Source organism: Phyllobates terribilis, unplaced genomic scaffold (assembly GCF_046119375.1).
Source record: "Phyllobates terribilis strain yellow unplaced genomic scaffold, ASM4611937v1 Scaffold_3__8_contigs__length_932513732, whole genome shotgun sequence".
Taxonomy (NCBI): Eukaryota; Metazoa; Chordata; class Amphibia; order Anura; family Dendrobatidae; genus Phyllobates; species Phyllobates terribilis.
Genome location: NW_027362763.1, coordinates 704,328,690 through 704,340,292, shown reverse-complemented (window position 1 = coordinate 704,340,292; position 11,603 = coordinate 704,328,690).

The window sequence follows — 11,603 nt, the reverse complement described above, 5'->3', positions numbered from 1 at the left end:
AGACCCAAAACTTGAAGGGGGAAGAGCCGTCTGGGAGTACACTGAGAGGGCAAGACATGTAGTCTGTCACCATCTGGCGGAAACGTTGCCTCCTGCTGACTGGAGCCGTCTGTGATGGTGTAGACATTTGTGGCGGCGGGGACACAAAACTTTGCCACATTTGGGCCATACTGGTCTTGCCTTGTGCTGAGGTACTGTTTCTGCTCCCTCTTTGTGCAGAGCTTCCTCCACGGCCTCGACGCACTGAGCTGCTTTGTAAAGCACTAGCAGCACTACTCTCGGTTGGAATGGAGAACATGATGGAATGCACCAGTGCGTCTTGGTACTCCCGCATTTTACGCTCCCGGTTCAACGGTATTCTGAGGCTTTGTAAGTTGTCCCGGTAGCGAGGATCTAGGAGGGTGGACATCCAATAATCAGCCGTGTTGAGAATGTGGGCGATGCGGCAGTCATTTCTCAGGCACTGCAGCATGAAATCAACCATGTGCTGCAGACTGCCAACTGGCCAAGAAACGCTGTCCCCTGCTTGAGGCGTGATCTCTGCCTGCTCTGCATCACCCCACCCTCGCTCTAGATACTGACTACTAGGGCATTGTGTACCTCCCTCCTCTGGACAGATGTCTTCCTCCTCCATTGACTCCTCCTCATCCTCCTCACAAAGTGTCCCCTGCCTGGGCCTTTGTGAGGAACCACGTTGCGCAGACTGTACAGAAGCAGATGGCATTTGTGACTCCTCATCCTCCACCTCTTCCAAAACCTCCTCCCTTAGTGCTTGCAGTGTTTTTTCAAGCAGGCAGATAAGGGGGATAGTTGTTAGAACTCTCCTGTTAGGTATTTTCTATTATGCTGGTCACATGACCGTTTTTGCCTATTTAATCCTGCTCCGCCCTTCTGGCCTTGCTGGACTTCATTGTAATTTCTACTCTTAAGCTAGCCAGGTGCTTTGTTACCTTTCTCAGTTAGTTTAGCTAGGTCGTTTGACCTCTATGTTCTATGTTGTTTGTTTGTCTTTTACTGCTACAATTTCTGCTAGGAGGTGTCCATCTTTCTCCCAGTCCCTAGTTCTTGTAGGGATCCCTCCCTCACATCTATAAGTCTTCGTTCAGACTAGCTGAGGACTTTAGCGGATCTGATCGCAGGATCAGGTTCCCAGTTACATTGTAGGGATCTAGCTTAGTTCTATTGTTCTATTGTAGGGACCGATCTCCTGTCTTTCCTTAGTGCTTGTAGCAGATCACAACAGTAAGTCCAGCCCAAAAAATTTCTCTAAGGAAAGACCTCCAGTTTCCATCATGGTGTCGGTTCAGGATTTGGCTCAACGCCTGCAGGGACTCTCTCTGGAGGTGGCCGAGCTCCAACAACACGTGAGTAGCTGTTCTGGAGCGCATTTTTTGGAGCCAAAGGCGCGATTGCCTGTTTTATTTTTTGGTGAACAACAAGATTTTTTTTCCTTTAAAAATACTTGTTTATTCTATTTTCGTTTGAGACCCAGATCCTCTGGTGATGAATCACAGAGCATAGGGTTCATAATGTCACTTTTGTGCAAAGAACCTCAGGGATGGGCCTTTTCTCTCCAACCTAGTGATCCGTGCTTTAGATCAGTGGATAGTTTTTTTCTGCTTTGGGGTTGTTGTATGATGATCCTGATCGTGTCTCATCAGCTGAGACGGAATTGAGACATTTGAGGCAGGGATCAGGTAATGTGGAAAATTATTGTACTCACTTCCGTCGGTGGTCTGCTCAGGTGGGGTGGAACGATTCAGCTCTGAAAAGTTTGTTTCTTGCTGGGCTAGGTGAAAGGGTTAAGGATCTGCTGATTGCTTATCCTACACCTGGAAACTTGCAGGAGGCAATGCAATTAGCTATACGGGTGGACAGGAGACTGCGTGCAAGGGTTAATGCGAGTAAATCCTCTGCCATGTCATCTCCGAGTCTTGAGAGGGTCTGTACTGACACTGGAGAGCCGATGGAGATTGGGGCGATGTCACCCCACTCTCAGGAAAAAGACCGCAGGTTTTCTGAAGGTTTGTGCTTGTTATGTTCTGCTACCAGAGCTAAGGAAAGAGAGGAGATCTGTCCCTACGATAGAACTCAGCTGAATCCCTACGATGTAACAGGGAACCTGATCCTGCGATCAGACCTGCTAAAGTCCTAAGCTAGTCTGTACGGAGACCTATAGATGTGGGGAAGGAATCCCTACAAGTACTAAGGACTGGGAGGAAAATGGGACACCTCCTAACAGAAATAGTAGCAGACAGACAAACAAACAAAATATATAGAACACTGAGGTCCGTAGACCAAGCAAACTAACAGAGTTAGATACAGAGCACAGGCTAGCTAGAAAGTAGTTATACAATGAAGTCCAGCAAAGCCAGAAGGGCGGAGCAGGATTAAATAGGCCAACGAGGTCATGTGACCAGCAAAGGAAAAAACCTAAGAGCAAGGTTCTAACAGTACCCCCCCTTCTAAGAGGATCCTCCGGATCCCCTAGGACCAGGCTTATCAGGAAATCTCCTGTGAAACGCTCTGATAAGTCTGGACGCGGAAACATCATCTGACCTCACCCAAGAGTTATCCTCGGGTCCGAAACCTTTCCAGGCCACCAGATACTGCAAACTACCTCTATACCATCTAGAGTTAAGGATGCGAGAAATTTCATATTCCCCGTCCTCCACCACCGGAGGAACAGAGGCAGAGGCGTCACCATCCGACACAACAGCTTTTTTTAACAGAGAGACATGAAATACCGGATTAATTCTCCAGGAGGTAGGAACCTCCAACCTAACAGCAGATTGGTTGACAACCTGAAGCACCTTAAAGGGCCCTACAAACTTGGGACCCAATTTCTTAGAAGGAATCCTCAACCGCAGATTCCTAGAGGACAACCAAACCATGTCACCAACAGCGAACAAAACCTCCTGTCGTTTCCTATCAAAGTAGTCTTTAGATTTTCTGTTGGCCTCCTGAAGATTACCACGCACATCCGTCCAAACTCTCTCCAAATCACCGGAAAAATTCTCCTCCTCAGGCACGGCAGATCCCAACTTGGAGAACGACCCAAACGACGGATGTCTCCCAGAACAACAAAAAAAAGGCGAACAACCAGCAGAAGAAGATGTATGATTGTTCAGAGCAAATTCAGCAAGTGGCAGAAACTCAGACCACCCCTCTTGATTGTCTGCCACAAAACAACGCAAGAACTGCTCAACATCCTGGTTTTTCCTTTCTGTCTGGCCATTAGATTCAGGATGATATCCGGACGAGAACGACAAATGAACTCCCAACCTGTCACAAAAGGCACGCCAAAAACGAGCCACGAACTGAGGACCCCTATCAGAAACAATGTCAGTAGGAACGCCATGAAGTCTGACAATTTCCTTGACAAAGGCCTTAGCGAGAGTTTTAGCGTAGGGCAGTTTGACGAAGGGAACCAAGTGACACATCTTGCTAAAACGGTCCACGACCACCCAGATGACAGTAAAACCCTCAGAGGGGGGAAGGTCAGTTATAAAGTCCATAGCCAAATGTGTCCAAGGAGCACTGGGAACCTCCAAAGGACAAAGCAACCCCGCAGCAGGAGTATGTGAGGACTTAGATCTAGCACATATAGTACATTGACGCACCCACTTAATGACTTCCTTCTGCCATCCAGGCCACCAAAAACTGCGTCCCACCAGTCTCTTGGTCTCAGAGATTCCGGGATGACCTGCCAACCGAGATTCGTGACACTCAACAAACAAATCTCTCCTAAAGGTCCCAGGCACAAACAACCTCCCATGAGGAGTGTTAGATGGGGCATTCTCCTGTGCTTTAAGAATCTCATCTTCCAAAACGGAGTCCAAAGCAGCTATCACAACACCTTCTTGTAAAATGTTCTCCTCTTTCTCAGCACCGACTATGGGAGAAAAACTGCGAGACAAGGCATCCGCCTTAACATTCTTAGTACCAGGGATGTAAGTAACGGAGAAATTAAACCGCGAGAAAAACAGTGCCCACCTAGCCTGACGGGCATTCAGGTGCTTGGCAGCATCAAGATATATCAGATTTTTATGATCCGTAAGAACCTGAACGGGAAATTCCGCACCTTCCAAGAAGTGGCGCCAGTGTTCAAATGCGAGTTTAATAGCCAATAATTCCCGATTACCAATATCGTAATTCAGTTCAGTCTCCGAAAATTTTTTTGAAAAAAAGGCACAGGGATGTAATCCATCCCCGTTATCTTTAGACAATACTGCGCCAACCCCCACCGAAGAAGCATCAACCTCAACCAAAAACGGCTTAGTCACATCAGGCTGCATAAGTATGGGAGCAGAGGTAAACCTCTCCTTGAGATACACAAAAGCTTCAATGGCCTCAGAAGACCACTGAACCGCATCAGCACCTTTCCTGGTGAGATCGGTCAGAGGTTTGACAATACTAGAAAAATTTTTTATGAATTTTCTGTAATAATTGGCGAAACCTAAAAACCTCTGTATCGATTTCAAACCAATAGGCCTAGGCCATTCCTGTACAGCTTGAACTTTAACCGGGTCCATCTCAAAACCTTCGCTGGAGATAATGTAACCCAAAAAACTAATTCTCTGTACAGCGAACTCACATTTCTCCAGCTTAGCAAAAAGCGAATTGTCCATTAACAATTGTAATACCTCACGTACGCTCCGCCAATGAGACTCCAGATCCGGCGAATAAATCAAAATGTCATCCAAATACACAACCACATTTTTGCCGATCAAAGGTCTAAGGATGTCATTAATAAGATTCTGAAAAAATGCAGGAGCATTAGTAAGACCAAAAGGCATAACCAGATTCTCAAAATGACCCACAGGAGTGTTAAAAGCAGTCTTCCATTCGTCACCCTCCTTCATGCGCAACAGATTGTATGCCCCCTTAAGGTCAATTTTAGAGAACCACTTGGCCCCCATTAACTGGTTAAACAGATCAGGAATCAATGGCAGTGGGTAAGGATTGCGTACAGTAATTTTGTTAATCTCACGAAAATCCAGACAAGGACGTAAACCGCCGTCCTTTTTTTTTACAAAAAAAAATCCAACCGCCACAGGAGACTTAGAGGGCCTAATGTGACCGGCGGCCAAACTTGTCTGTATGTATTCATCCAAAGCCTTCCTCTCAGGAATAGTAAGGTTAAATAAACGACTTTTAGGAAGAGTCGCTCCAGGGACAAATTCAATAGAACAATCATAGTCTCTATGGGGAGGCAAAACCTGCGATTCCTTCTCAGAAAAAACTCTCCAAAAATCCTGAATAGGAACAGGCAATTCTCCCCTATCCAAAGGTGCAATACGCCCGTTACAACACTTGTCATAACATTTATGGCTCCAGGATTTAATTTCATTGGTAGACCAATCCAGTACAGGATTGTGAAATTTTAACCAGGGCAATCCCAATATTACTGGAGAAGGCAAGTTATTCAAAACTACCAAATCCAATTTCTCATGGTGAACACCATTAATAGTGAGAGGAAATTCACAGACCTTGAGAGTAATATTCTTCAAAGGGGAACCATCCACAGAAACCACAGCAATGGGGGATGATAAAGGTTCGGGTTTTAAATTGAGTCTTTCCAAGAATCCCCCATCAATTACATTCAGAGTAGACCCACAATCAACAAACACTCGAAATCCATTAATTTTTCCTGAGCAATCGTGGAAGCAGCTAAAAATACACCCTTGGAATTTAAACAGGCAATACGGGCATGACTGACCATTTTTTTTTCTTTCTTCATACGAAGCTCACAGCCTTTAATCAAATGACCAGATTTTCCGCAATAGAAACACAAGCCTTCAGAAAATCGACGGTCTTTTTCTTGAGAGCGAGGTGCCATCGCTCCAATCTCCATCGATTCACCACTGTTAGTACACACATTCTCATAACCAGAAACTGACATAGCAGAGGATTTGCTCTCATTAACACTTGCACGCAGTCTCCTATCCACCCGTATAGCTAATTGCATAGCCTGTTGCAAATCTTCAGGTGTAGGATAAGCAATTAGCAGGTCTTTAACCCTTTCATTGAGCCCAGCAAGAAATAGACTTTTCAGAGCAGAATCGTTCCACCCTGTTTGAGTAGACCAACGACGGAAATGAGTACAATATTTTTCCACATTACCTGATCCCTGTCTCAAACGTCTTAACTCAGTCTCAGCTGATGCGACACGGTCAGGATCATCATATAATAGTCTCAAAGCAGAAAAAAAACTATCCACTGATCTAAAACATGTATCACTAGGTTGCAAAGAAAAGGCCCACTCCTGAGGCTCTTTGCGCAAAAGTGACATTATGAACCCTATGCGCTGGGATTCATCCCCAGAGGACTTGGGTCTCAAACGAAAATACAATAAGCAAGCATTTTTAAATGAAAAAAATTCTCGGTGTTCACCAAAAAATAAATCCGGCAAACATACCTTAGGCTCCAAGAAATGTGCTCCAGGACAGTTACTCACGTGCTGACGGAGCTCGGCCACCTCCAGAGAGAGTCCCTGCAGGCGATGAGCCAAATCCTGAACCGACACCATGATGGAACAGAAAAATCTTTCCTTAGAGAATTTGCAGGCTGGACTTACTGTTATGTTCTGCTACCAGAGCTAAGGAAAGAGAGGAGATCTGTCCCTACGATAGAACTCAGCTGAATCCCTACGATGTAACAGGGAACCTGATCCTGCGATCAGACCTGCTAAAGTCCTAAGCTAGTCTGTACGGAGACCTATAGATGTGGGGAAGGAATCCCTACAAGTACTAAGGACTGGGAGGAAAATGGGACACCTCCTAACAGAAATAGTAGCAGACAGACAAACAAACAAAATATATAGAACACTGAGGTCCGTAGACCAAGCAAACTAACAGAGTTAGATACAGAGCACAGGCTAGCTAGAAAGTAGTTATACAATGAAGTCCAGCAAAGCCAGAAGAGCGGAGCAGGATTAAATAGGCCAACGAGGTCATGTGACCAGCAAAGGAAAAAACCTAAGAGCAAGGTTCTAACAGTGCTTCTATTGCAGCAAATCTGACCATTTCATTAAGAACTGTGTGCTTCGTATGAACAAAGAAAAAAAAAAGGTCAGTTACGCCCGTATAGCCTGTTTAAATACTAAGGGGGTATTTCTTTCTGCTACTACCGCAGCTCAGGAAGAATTAATTGAATTTCGGGTATTTGTGGATTGTGGTTCAACTCTGAATGTGATTGATGGGGGATTCTTGGAAAAACTTAATTTAAAACCCAAACCTTTGTCATCCCCTATTGCAGTGGTTTCTGCCGATGGCACTCCCTTGAAATGTGTTACTCACAAGGTTTATGAATTTCCCCTCACTATTAATGGCATTCACCAAGAAAATTTGGATTTGGTGGTATTAAATAATTTGCCTTCTCCAGTAGTTTTTGGGTTGCCCTGGTTAAAATTGCACAATCCTGTACTGGATTGGTCTACCAATGAAATTAAGTCCTGGAGCCCTAAGTGTTATGACAAGTGTTGTAACGGGCGCATTGCTGCTGTGGATAAAGGGGAGTTACCTGTACCTATTCAGAATTTTTGGAAATTTTTTTCTGAGGAGGAGTCGCAAATTTTGCCTCCCCATAGAGACTATGATTGTTCTATTGAATTTGTCCCTGGAGCGACTCTTCCTGAAAGTCGTTTATTTAATCTGACTATTCCTGAGAGAAAGGCTTTGGAGGAATACATACAGACGAGCTTGGCCGCCGGTCATATCAGACCCTCTAAGTCACCTGTGGCTGTTGGATTTTTTTTTGTTAAAAAAAAGGACGGCGGTTTACGTCCTTGTTTGGACTTTCGCGAGATTAATAAAATTAATAAAATTACTGTGCGTAATCCCTACCCACTGCCATTGATTCCTGATTTGTTTAACCAGTTAGTGGGGGCCAAGTGGTTCTCTAAAATTGATCTCCGGGGGGCATACAATTTGTTGCGCATGAAGGAGGGTGATGAATGGAAGACTGCTTTTAACACTCCTGTGGGTCATTTTGAGAATTTGGTTATGCCTTTTGGTCTTACCAATGCACCAGCATTTTTTCAGAATCTTATTAATGACATCCTTAGACCTTTGATCGGCAAAAATGTGGTTGTGTATTTGGATGACATTTTGATTTATTCGCCTGACCTGGAGTCTCATTGGCAGAGCGTACGTGAGGTATTGCAGTTATTGATTGACAATTCGCTTTTTGCTAAGCTGGAGAAATGTGAGTTCGCTGTACAGAGAATTAGTTTTTTGGGCTACATTATCTCCAGCGAAGGCTTTGAGATGGACCCGGTGAAAGTTCAAGCTGTGCAGGAATGGCTTAGGCCTATTGGTTTGAAATCGATACAGAGGTTTTTGGGTTTCGCCAATTATTACAGAAAATTCATAAAAAAATTTTCTATTATTGTTAAACCACTGACCGATCTCACCAGGAAAGGTTCTAATACGGTTCAGTGGACTACTGAGGCCATTGAAGCTTTTGTGTTTCTAAAGGAGAGGTTCAGCTCTGCCCCCATCCTTATGCAACCTGATGTGACTAAGCTGTTTTTGGTTGAGGTTGATGCTTCTTCTGTGGGGGTCGGTGCGGTGTTGTCTCAGGAAAACAAGGATGGAGTACATCCCTGTGCCTTTTTTTCAAAAAAATTTTCTGAGACTGAACTTAATTACGATATTGGTAATCGGGAATTGCTGGCTATTAAACTCGCATTTGAACACTGGCGTCATCTCTTGGAAGGTGCTGATTTTCCCATTCAGGTTTTCACTGATCATAAAAATCTGATCTACCTTGATGCTGCCAAGCGCTTGAATGCCCGTTAAGCTAGGTGGGCACTTTTTTTTTGCGGTTTAATTTTTCTGTTACTTACATTCCGGGTACCAAGGATGTAAAAGCTGATGCTTTATCTCGCAGTTTTTCTCCCATGGTTGGTACTGAGGAGGAGGAGAGCATTTTACAGGAAGGTGTTGTGATAGCAGCATTGGACTCCGTTTTGGAAGATGGGATTCTGAAAGCCCAGGAGAATGCCCCATCTAACACTCCCCATGGGAGGTTGTTTGTGCCTAGGACCTTTAGGAGAGATTTGTTTGTTGAGTGTCATGAGTCTCGGTTGGCAGGTCATCCTGGAATTTCTGAGACCAAGAGATTTGTGGGTCGCAGTTTTTGGTGGCCTGGATGGCAGAAGGAGGTCATTAAGTGGGTGCGTCAATGTACTATGTGTGCTAGATCTAAGTCTTCACATACTCCTGCTGCGGGGTTGCTTTGCCCTCTGGAGGTTCCTAGTGCACCTTGGACACATCTGGCTATGGACTTTATTACTGACCTTCCCCCATCTGAGGGTTTCACGGTCATCTGGGTGGTCGTGGACCGTTTTAGCAAGATGTGTCACTTGGTTCCCTTCATCAAACTGCCCTGCGTTAAGACACTCGCTAAGGCCTTTGTCAAGGAGATTGTCAGACTCCATGGTGTTCCTACTGACATTGTTTCTGATAGGAGACCTCAGTTCGTGGCTCGTTTTTGGCGTGCCTTTTGTGACAGGTTGGGAGTTCATTTGTCATTTTCATCTGGATATCATCCTGAGTCTAATGGCCAGACAGAAAGGAAGAACCAAGATGTTGAGCAGTTCTTGCGTTGTTTTGTGGCAGACAATCAAGAGGGGTGGTCTGAGTTTCTGCCACTTGCTGAATTTGCTCTTAACAACCATACATCCTCTTCTGCTGGGTGTTCGCCTTTTTTTTGTTGTTCTGGGAGACATCCATCTTTTGGATCATTCTCCAAATTGGTATCGGCTGTGCCTGAGGAGGAGAGTTTTTCCGGTGATTTGGAAAGAGTTTGGATGGATGTGCGTGGTAATCTTCAGGAGGCTAACAAAAAATCTAAGAGGCAGGAAACGTCAAGAGGTTTTGTTTACGGTTGGTGACATGGTTTGGTTGTCCTCTAAGAATCTGCGGTTGAGGATTCCTTCTAAAAAATTGGGTCCCAAGTTTGTAGGGCCCTTTAAAGTGCTTCAGGTAGTTAACCAATCTGCTATTAGGTTGGAGGTTCCTACCTCCTGGAAGATTAATCCGGTGTTTCATGTTTCTCTATTGAAAAAAGCTTATGTATCAGATAGAGACACCACTGCCACTATTCCTCCGGTGGTGGAGGACGGGGAATATGAAATTTCCCGCATCCTTAATTCTAGACGGTATAGAGGGAGTTTGCAGTATCTCGTCGCTTGGAAGGGTTTCGGTCCCGAGGATAACTCATGGGTGAGGGCAGATGATGTTTCTGCTTCCAGACTTGTCAGAGCGTTTCACAAGAGGTTTCCTGATAAGCCTGGGCCTAGGGGATCCGGAGGATCCTCATAGAAGAGGGGGTACTGTTAGAACTCTCCTGTTAGTTTTTTTCTATTATGCTGGTCACATGACCGTTTTTGCCTATTTAATCCTGCTCCGCCCTTCTGGCCTTGCTGGACTTCATTGTAATTTCTACTCTTAGGCTAGCCAGGTGCTTTGTTACCTTTCTCAGTCAGTTTAGCTAGGTCTTTTGACCTCTATGTTCTATGTTGTTTGTTTGTCTTTTACTGCTACAATTTCTGCTAGGAGGTGTCCATCTTTCTCCCAGTCCCTAGTTCTTGTAGGGATCCCTCCCTCACATCTATAGGTCTTCGTTCAGACTAGCTGAGGACTTTAGCGGGTCTGATCGCAGGATCAGGCTCCCCGTTACATCGTAGGGATCTAGCTTAGTTCTATTGTAGGGACAGATCTCCTGTCTTTCCTTAGTGCTTGTAGCAGATCACAACAATAGTCATGCTGACCAGTGCCTCATCTGCACTCGCCATCCGCGTGGAATAATCGAAGGCACGCAAAACGAGGCAAATGTCCTTCATAGAGGCCCACTCAGTGGTGGTGAAGTGTGAACGGCGCGCACTGCGACTTGTTTGCGCCTGCTGCAGCTGGTACTCCATTACTGCTGCCTGCTGCTCACACAACCTCTCCAACATATGTAACGTTGAATTTCACCTTGTGGGTAGGTCACATATGATGCGATGTTCCGGAAGACGTAATCGGCGCTGCAGAGCTGCAATGCGCGATCTTGCGTTGGTGGAACGCCGCAAGTGAGCGCACTCTATGCGGACCTTGTGCAACAGTGCATAAAGATCTGGATAGTCCCTCAAAAAACTCTGCACGACTAATTTGAGCACATGTGCCAGACATGGGATGTGAGTGTGGTTGCCTTGGCCCAGAGCTGCCACCAGATTTTGGCCATTGTCACACACTACCATGCCTGGCTGGAGATTCACTGGCACAAACCACACGTCGCTCTGCTGCTTGATGGCATTCCATAGCTCCTGCGCTGTGTGGCTTCGATTCCCCCAAGAAATTAATTTTAATACGGCCTGTTGACGTTTGGCCACGGCTGTGCTCATATTGGTCATCATAACAGGTAACCGTTCACGGGTCGATGTGGAGGTAGACCAGGACGGCTCCTGCAGCGCTGATTCAGAGGAACTGGAGTATGAGGAGGAGTCAATGTGTACAGACTGGATTCCTGAAATCCTTGGAGTTGGCAGAACACGTACAGCGCCACTCTCAAGATCTGTACCCGGCTCCACAACATTTACCCAATGGGCAGTGAGG